This window comes from Berghia stephanieae, unplaced genomic scaffold (genome assembly GCF_034508935.2).
Source record: "Berghia stephanieae isolate SIO BIC M18660-M18661 unplaced genomic scaffold, UCSD_Bste_1.3 scaffold1044, whole genome shotgun sequence".
In the NCBI taxonomy this organism is placed as follows: Eukaryota; Metazoa; Mollusca; class Gastropoda; order Nudibranchia; family Aeolidiidae; genus Berghia; species Berghia stephanieae.
In genome coordinates this window covers 1-10,000 of record NW_027622007.1, presented here as the reverse complement: position 1 = coordinate 10,000, position 10,000 = coordinate 1, and the positions used below count along the sequence as shown (strand labels likewise).

At 39.4% G+C, this 10,000-nt stretch overlaps 1 long non-coding RNA gene across 1 annotated transcript in view; it reads left to right on the top strand.

Annotated features, from left to right (window-relative positions):
• Window positions 1–5,577, top strand: part of LOC144960913 (uncharacterized) — a gene marked incomplete at its 3' end in the record, with an annotated part of 9,851 nt that extends 4,274 nt beyond the window's left edge. Inside the window, exon 3 of the long non-coding RNA XR_013642984.1 lies at window positions 5,472–5,577. This is a non-coding gene — a long non-coding RNA (uncharacterized LOC144960913). The remainder of the gene's footprint in view (window positions 1–5,471) is intronic.
• Window positions 5,578–10,000: the final 4,423 nt, after the last annotated feature.

The window sequence follows — 10,000 nt, the reverse complement described above, 5'->3', positions numbered from 1 at the left end:
GTAGCAGTAGTAGTAGTAGTAGTAGTAAGTAGTATAGTAGTAGTAGTAGTAGTAGTAGTAGTAGTAGTAGTTAGTAGTAGTAGTAGCAGTAGTAGTAGAGTAGTAGTAGTAGTAGTAGTATAGTAGCAGTAGTAGTAGTATAGTAGTAGTTAGTAGTAGTAGTAGTATAGTAGTATAGTAGTAGTAGCAGTCGTAGTATAGTAGTAGTAGCAGTTAGTAGTAGTAGTAGTAGTAGTAGTAGTAGTAGTAGTAGTAGTAGTAGTAGTAGTAGTATTGTTGTTGTAGCAGTAGTAGTATATAGTATAGTAGTAGTAGTAGTAGTGTTAGTAGTGTAGTGTAGCCGCAGTAGTAGTAGTATGTAAGTAGTATGTAAAGTATTTTGTGTAATAATAAATAATGCTGAAAACTTATATAGCGCTATAACTCCGAGACACCAGACTCTAAGCGCTTAAATTACAAATTACTTTGGCTGAAACATACTCATTCACACACACAAGCACACACACACACACACACACACACATACACACACACAACACAACACACAACACAAACCAAAACTATCTTGCTTCTCATACCATCTACTAAAATCGAAACAAATATGTTTTAAGCGAACGTTTAAAAATAGACAAAGATTCTTTTTCACGAATGCTCTGCGGTAAGGCGTTCCAAATAGAGGGTCCGAAATGAGAAAAGGATCTCATTCCAGCATTTTTCCGAATTCGAGGGACAACTAGTTTTGTGGAATCACTGGCCGAACGTAAGGGGCGGGTTTTGAATATCTTTCAATTAGTTCTGAAAGGTAGGAAGGGCAGTACCTTCAAGACAACGATACACTAAAACACAAGCTTTGAATTTAATTCTTTTCTCAACAGGCAGCCAATGCAGGTCATGAAGTAGAGGTCGGCAGAGTCGCACCTACGCTTCATAAATACTAGTCTGGCAGCGCTGTTTTGGACAATCTGAAGACGTTTCAGATTGTATTGCGAAACGCCAAACAACAGAGCATTACAATAATCCAATTTCGATAGTACGAGGGACACAACCAGGTGCTTGGTCACATCCTCAGATATGAACCGTCTAATGGAAGCAATCTTTTTTAGTTGGAAAAAGAGAGATCTAACCAAATTATTAACCTGATGCTCCATCGACAGTCCAGAGTCTAAGAATGTGCCAAGGTTTTTCACTTTGTCAACAATTTGAATAGAGGCATCCCCCAACTTCAAATCTGTTTCACTTTTCCACTTCCTGTTCCCCACATACAGCACCTCCGTCTTATCATCATTCAGTTTCAGTCTGTTCTCATTCATCCATTTCTTAACACTTTGGATACAATTTTTACTATTGGCTGATACTTCTTGTAAATTTCTCATATTGGAAACGCAGTACAATTGCGTATCATCAGCGTATTGATGGTAAGACAGACCAAAACTTCTGATGATTTTAGACAGAGGGCCGACGTACAAAACAAAAAGAACGGGTCCAAGTACTGAACCCTGGGGAACCCCACAATCAAGAAAGATTTCCTCCGATCTATATTCATCCACCGTAATAATCTGTTTACGATTAAACAAATATGACCTAAACCAATCAAGCGCTGCACCAGACACGCCATAAGTAATTTCAAGACGTTTGAGAAAGATTGTGATCAATAGTATCAAAAGCAGACGATAGGTCAAGCAAATTCAGCAAAGAACATGAACCATTGTCTATAACAGAGAGGAGATCATTAACAACCCTAACAAGTGCGGTTTCCGTCGAATGATGTTGCCTATAAGCAGACTGAAATTTTTCTTCAAGACAATTATTTTTAAGATGAGACAGTAATTGTTTCAAAACAAGCTTTTCTAAGATCTTAGAGAGAAAAGGAAGATTAGAGACAGGGCGATAGTTTTTTAAGTTCTCTTTATCGAGATCAGGTTTTTTCAAAAGGGGTTTGACATGAGCAACTTTGTAAATGTCTGGTACAGCACCTGACTGCAACGAATTATTAACAATACATGTAAATGGTGTTAAAATTACATCAATGCATTTTTTTAAAATGGCAGTATTTAAGGGGTCTAAATCACAACTTTTAGTTGGAGACGACATAATGCAATCACGTAAGTCAGCTTCAGTAATCTTTGAAAAATGTGTTAACGAATCACCATGAAACTTGTCAAATGTTGTAGGGATCGATTCAGACGAGAGTTCCTTCCTGATGGTATCCGTTTTTTCTTTAAAATATTGACCAAAGCGAGTTGGTAGATATGCACGATCGATTAAAGATGGGAGAGCTGGTTGCGTCTGTTGTCCCAGCAGTTCCTTGGTCAAGGCAAAGAATTGTCTCGAACGTCCCACGTTTTTGAGGCTTTCTTCATAGAATTTCTTTTTGGCCCTGAAATTGACGGCTTTTGCATCATTTCTAGCCGCGATGTATCGCTTCTTATCGACAGCATCTCTGGACTTGAGCCATTTTCTTTCTGCCCGCCTCCTGGCTAATCCATTCAATTTTATTTCGGTATTATACCAGGGTGCTTGACGTCTCACTTTTACTGCTCTAGTTGTTAAGGGAGCAGTAGTAGTAGTAGTAGTAGTAGTAGTAGTAGTAGTAGTAGTAGTAGTAGTAGTAGTAGTAGTAGTAGTAGTAGTAGTAGTAGTAGTAGTAGTAGTAGTAGTAGTAGTAGTTGTAGTAGTAGTGGTTGTTGTTGTTGTTGTAGTAGTTGTAGTAGTAGTAGTAGTAGTAGTAGTAGTAGTAGTAGTAGTAGTAGTAGTAGTAGTAGTAGTAGTTGTAGTAGTAGTAGTAGTAGTAGTAGTAGTAGTAGTAGTAGTAGTAGTAGTAGTAGTAGTAGTAGTAGTTGTTGTAGTAGTAGTAGTAGTAGTAGTAGTAGTAGTAGTAGTAGTAGTAGTAGTAGTAGTAGTAGTGTGGTTGTTGTTGTTGTAGTAGTTGTAGTAGTAGTAGTAGTAGTAGTAGTAGTAGTAGTAGTAGTAGTAGTAGTAGTAGTAGTAGTAGTTGTAGTAGTAGCTGTAGTTAGTAGTAGTAGTAGTAGTAGTAGTAGTAGTAGTAGTAGTAGTAGTAGTAGTAGTAGTAGTTGTTGTTGTTGTAGTAGTAGTAGTGGTAGTTGTAGTAGTAGTAGTAGTAGTAGTAGTAGTAGTAGTAGTAGTAGTAGTAGTAGTAGTAGTTAGTAGTAGTAGTTGTTGTTGTTGTAGTAGTAGTAGTGGTAGTAGTAGTAGTAGTAGTAGTTAGTAGTAGTAGTAGTAGTAGTAGTAGTAGTAGTAGTAGTAGTAGTAGTAGTGTAGTAGTAGTAGTAGTAGTAGTAGTAGTAGTAGTAGTAGTAGTAGTAGTAGTAGTAGTAGTAGTAGTATTACTAGTGGTAGTAGTAGTAGTAGTAGTAGTAGTAGTAGTAGTAGTAGTAGTTGCAGTAGTAGTTGTTGTAGTAGTAGTGGTGGTAGTTGTAGTAGTAGTAGTAGTAGTAGTAGTAGTAGTAATAGTAGTGTAGTAGTAGTAGTAGTAGTAGTAGTAGTAGTAGTAGTAGTAGTAGCAGCAGTAGTAGTAGTAGTAGTAGTAGTTAGTAGTAGTAGTAGTAGTAGTAGTAGTAGTAGTAGTAGTAGTAGTAGAAGTAATGAGTAGTAGTAGTAGTAGTAGTAGTAGTAGTAGTAGTAGTAGTTGTAGTAGTAGTAGTAGTAGTAGTAGTAGTAGTAGTAGTAGTAGTAGTAGTAGTAGTAGTAGTAGTAGTCCTTCCGAGCCATTAGGCCCATGGAGCCGGTGTTTATCTCAGTTACGTGAAAAGGACAATAGCAATTGCTTGCTACCCTTCGGATAGGACGCTAGTCTATCGTGAAGTACTTTCCGCTAGATCTAACAGACCCATCTTCCCAGTCACTGCTGGGTGGACATGGGAGGGAGGCGGGGGTGGGGAGGATCAGAAAAATATATCTCGACTGCTCCCGGGATCGTTCTTGGTCCTTTTAAGTGTGAAGCGAGTGCTCTACCAACTGATCTATTCGGGAAAATCGTCACATTGCCATAGTCCGTTTCACCATATGGAAACTGAGGAAAACTCCGGTTTCGTGGGCCCAATGGCCTGAAGGACTACTTGATGGTATTCTCTTGGACTCTTCATCTGTTGCTTTCTTGAACCAATTACCCCCTTGGCCTAACTATAGGGAATAAGATTAGCGGAAGAGTAGCGTCCCTTGATTTGACGTCACCTTACACAAAGAGAACGTCAATTTGGTTGGTTTTGAAGTGTCTCAAGCCGCTTTCACCGGAAGCGAGGACGAGAGACGCATGCGCACAACCAACATGACGTTCTCTCTCTCATAACTTTTCCGCCGGTGACGTCACAGACTATGGGTGACGTCGAATCAAGGGACGCTACTCTTCCACTAATCTCATTCCCTATTTGGAGTTCTTTATTTTTTTTTTTTAATTGTGTGACTATCCCATTGTCTTCCTTATTTTATTGGCGTTACTATGACCTTAAACCCCCTCCTAACCGCCCATAGGAAAATCGTCATATTCATCACGATGCAGCCAACATTTTTTCATTCTAATTTCTTTTGTACATCATAATATTTGAACAAAAATGTTTGCTATAGTTAAAGTATGTTAACACTGTGTTGAAGAGCCCCTTAAGCAAAAAAAAAAGATGTGTACCTATAGGAAGAACTAACAGCTTTTGTGTTTGAGTGGAATAGATATATTTTTGTATAGATAGTATGCGCTTGGCTAAGAAGCCCATAACATTGCCATCCGGAAGTATAACGGATCGACACACAAAACTCTGTGTGTCCATGAACGTTTATAGTAGGTTAATACAGATCAGCGAGCATTACTCATAAAGGCGGATGGCAAAATAAAACAATAACAAAGACCTGAGTGACGTTATCTTCGAACTATCTATAGGTTGGGTGTGAAGTTTTGAGGGTAATCCGGAAATGGCAGGTATGGAGAAGATTAATGTGTTGCAAACGCCATAAAACAATTAAAAACATTAAAAACAAAAGCATAACTATAGGGAATGAGATTGCGGAAGAGTAGCGTCCCTTGATTGGACGTCTCCCATAGTCTGTGACTTCACCGGCGGAAAAGTTCTTAGAGACAGAACGTCATGTTGGTTGTGCGCATGCGTCTCTCGTCCTCGCGCTCAACCAACATGACGTTCTCTCTCTAATAACTTTTCCGCCGGTGACGTCACAGCAGACTATGGGTGACGTCCAATCAAGGGACGCTACTCTTCAGCTAATCTCATTCCCTATTAGAAAACAGTAAACCCCAAGGATGGTTTACTAGTCCCGTATGTATCAATTCTGTAACAATTACTCTAGCCACTGATCAAGGGAGTGTATCACGTCTCAAACGCATTCTCTCAATAATAATAATAATAATAATAATAATAATAAAATAATAATAATAATAATAATAATAATAATAATAATAATAATAATAATAATAATAATAATATCATCTCCGATAATATTATCAACAGGAGACGTTCGACGACGGCTATAGAGTCAATTCTGTGGAGATAGACGCGCCCGGGGACCAGTACATAACTAAGTTTAGAAAGAAAATAGTCCATGACTTCAATACAGGTAAGTATCGAGTATTAATAAGTAATCGATACTTATTAGTCAAATATTGTCACCCATCGTCTCAAAACGGAGCGGCTCTGTTGTCTTGTAGTTAGTGTGACACTTGCTTTCGGATCGAAAGGTTCGATCTGGGTTCGAGCCTCGCTCTGCGCATAGGAGACGTATGACGAGGGCTATAAAGTCTTTTCGATGGAGATAGAGGCGCCCGGAAACCAGTTGATAAAAATATAAGTATCGTATTTCGTTACGTAATCGATACTGAGTCAAATGTCATCCAACGTCTCAACCGGTATTAAATAAATACAAATTTCCGTTATTCGTCCCTTGGGGAATTTTGTCTTTAGGGTCTATTCCAAGGGAAGACTGGACTATCCCAGGCGTCAACCGCAATGCAGCACCGGCGCAAAGTAAGCTAGGGCGAGGTGACTTGCTCAAGGCCACAAAGCGCAGCGGCAGGTGATCGAACTCGGCACCTATTCAGGTACGAAGCAAAGACCGTACCGCTGAGCCACTCTGCCCCCCATGCCAGGATATCTTTAACTCTCTCCTTACCGATCATTTTCTGTATTTTCCCAAAAATGGCAGACTTAGTCGGGTTTGTCTTTTTTACGAAACCCGCCGAAACCTGCCGAAACCCCCCGAAATCCGACCAAACCCGACAAAACCAGACAAAGCTATGGGAAGTAGGTAGCAGTGGAGAGTGAACCTGGAATTCAAGGAAGTGTACACCATTGGGGACTGAACCTGGGACTGGGTTTCGGCGGGTTTCGTAAAAAAGAATTAGTGCTTTTTTACGAAACCCGCCGAAGCCAGCCGAGACCCGACAATATCCAGAAAAGTTATGGGAAGTGTGCGCCAGTCGGGAGTGAACCTGAGACTATGGCTACCGGCGGGTTTCGGCGGGTTTCGTAAAAAAAGATACACCGCTCCTTACCGATCATTTTCAGTATTTTCCCAAAAATAGCAGACTTACTCAGAATAAAAATTGATTTTTTAAACTGAAACAATCTCTTTACCAAACATCTTTATGTTCTTATTAATCAAACAAAGAACATTGTGATGTACTGTATTATAAAACTGAATAAGAAAAATTTATAATTGTGTCGTGACAAATTGTAACGATTTTGCTGTAGGTGGTAAGGAGAGCGTAAAACCCAAATTGTATCTTAAGGAATAAAGTGATAGAAAATGCTAATTATTTAGGGTTTTTTGCAGGACAAGAAATTGTATTTATTCACCACAATGTAATAATGAAAATTTGTTTTAAAATTTCATATTTGTGACCCTCCGTCTCAAAACAGTATAATGTCGGGATGATTCAGACCCCAAAAAGTGAATTTAGAGATAGAATGATGAGAAATTGGACTTAAGAAGATTTTGCAATGCAAGAAATAGTCTTTATACTCCACCATAACGTACAGAAATTAAACCCAAGTTGGATATTGGTGGCTATGAATTCAATTTCCCTTACCGAGTGGACTCCAACATAATACCGCTTTGTTACAATGGGTCACATTTGTATCTATAAACTTAATTTCCCTTGCCTAGGCGTATGTACGACTTTGTTTTCGTGTGGTATGACACTCGCTATCGGATCAGAAGGTCCTAGGTTCGAGCCTCGCTCGGCGCATAGTTGAGTCATTGGAACAGGCTCTTTACTCACATTCTCTCACCGTATTCAGGTGTAAAATGAGTACCTGGCCGTTAACAGCGTTGTCTCTGTCCAAAAAAGATTTGTAATATCGCCTAGCAGGCGGCATGTCTCGTTCTACTTTTTAAATGTAGCTGTTGGTCAGGGACCCTTTGTAAAGCGCTTTGCGCAAGTTTAGTGGATATTTAAAAATTATAAATTATTCCCTTCCGCCACGACATCATAAGATGTTGCCTAGGCATTCCACCAAGGAATATAGATAATTCATCAAACAAGATGTCTGATGTCAACAGGAATCACCCATGTTGTCCAAGTGAGTGAATTGGGAGTTAATAATCTTACCCAAGGAAAAAAAACGGAAGTGCCTGAAGCGGGGCACGTACCCGGGACTTTCCGGGTCACCGTGCGATGCCTAAACCACTCGGCCACTTCACCCCCTAGTGAATATTGCGCTATATAATAGGTCAAATGTATGGAAGAAGTATGAAGAAGTATGGAAAAGAACACAGCAGAAACCAGTGGAGAGGAATTAGGAAGAAGACGATGGAGGTGGATTGGACACACGCTTAGAAAGAATGACTCCACTATAACAAAGAAAGTATTCGACTGGAACCCCCAGGGCAGAAGATCGAGGGGAAGGCCACGAGGAACATGGAGAAGAATTAAAGAAGCTGATATATAGAGAAGTGGTAAGACCTGGAATGAGATTTTAAAAAATAGTTAGCTCGGGATAGAGAAGGATGAAAACTTTGTCTGTGGCCTCTACCCTGACCCAGGGTGAAAAAGGCAATGATGATGTTGATGATAGAGAAGGATGGAAACTGTTTGTCTGTGGCCTATACCCTGACCCAGGGTGAAAAAGGCAATGATGATGTTGATGATAATAGGTCAAGTTTGTATTTTTTTTTATATCCACCTCTGTCCCCAATAACAAACCGTAGCCCGTTCCTCCATGGAGCGGATATATAACGTTGTACAATCCTTTGAGGGTGATTGATATATAACGTTGTACAATCCTTTGAGGTAGATTGATATATAACGTTGTACAATCCTTTGAGGGTGATTGATATATAAAGTTGTACAATCCTTTGAGGGTGATTGATATATAACGTTGTACAATCCTTTGAGTGTGATTGATATATCACGTTGTACAATCCTTTGAGGGTGATTGTTCCATTCCTCAGTCGATACATCAGAAAAGGTGTCAGGGGGGCAGCGTGGCTCAGGGAAGGGAGATAAGACTTGTATTCTATCAGAAAGGGAGATAAGACTTGTATTCTATCAGGGAAGGAGATAAGACTTGTATTCTACCAAGGAAGGGAGATAAGACTTGTATTCTATCAGGGAAGAGAGATAAGACTTGAATTCTATCAGGGAAGGGAAATAAGACTTGTATTCTATCATGGAAGGGAGATAAGACTTGTATTCTATCAGGGAAGGAGATAAGACTTGTATTCTATCAGGGAAGAGAGATAAGACTTGTACTCTATCAGGGAAGGGATAAGACTTGTATTCTATCAGGGAAGAGAGATACGACTTGTATTCTATCAGGGAAGGGAAATATGACTTGTATTCTACCAGGGAAGGGAGATAAGACTTGTATTCTATCAGGGAAGGGAGATAAGACTTGTATTCTATCAGGGAAGGAAGATAAGACTTTTATTATACCAGGGAAGGGAGATACGACTTGTATTCTATCAGGGAAGGGAGATAAGACTTGTATTCTATCGGGAAGTGAGATACGACTTGTATTCTATCAGGAAGGGAGATAAGACTTGTACTCTATCAGGAAGGGAGATAAGACTTTTATTCTATCGGGGAAGGGAAATAAGACTGTATTCTATCAGGAAGGGAGATACGACTTGTATTCTATCAGGGAAGGGAGATACGACTTGTATTCTATCAAGGAAGGGAGATAAGACTTGTATTCTAACAGGGAAGGAAGATAAGAGACTTGAAATGGTCGTGTGTTTTTGCTTCGTACCCGAAAAGTGCCGAGTTCGATCACCAGCCGCTGCGCTGTGCTGTGTGGCCTTGAGCAAATCACCTCCCTCGCCCTAGCTGAATTGCGGCGCTGCACTGCGGTTGATGCCTGGGTTGTTCCAGTCTTCCCTTGGAATAGACCCTACAGACAAATTTCCCCTATGGGATGAATAAAGGATTTTATTTTATTTTGCTAAGTAAATGTTAGGGCGCTTTTTATTTTTGAGTAAAATCATAGAACTAAGTTGGTCTTCGTCTTAATGTTTACAACGGTATGGAAAATATAGAGAATATAGAAATAGATAAGAATTAAATCCTTCCAATATTATCATTGCTATCATTATAGCCATTGTTATGATTCATGTTTAGAGTGTGCCATCAAACTGTCAACAGGTAAAATCAGTGATATAAAAACTACAACTGATGATTTCCTTCCAATATTATTATTTCTATCATGATAACCATTGTTATGATTTCAGGTTTAGAGCATGTGCCTGTAATGTCAGTGATATAAAAACTACAACTGGTGATTTCCTTCCAATATTATTATTCCTATCATGATAACCATTGTTATGATTTCAGGTTTAGAGTAGTAAGCCATTATTTAGGACAACATGGGTGATTCCTGTTGACATCAGACATCATGTTTGATGGATTATCTATATTCCTTTATGTAATGCCTAGGCGACTGGACCATCAACCGCTCAACCCGTGTCTGTAATGTCATCGATATAAAAACTGCAATTGGTCATATCCTTCCACCATTATCATTGCTATCATTATAACCAT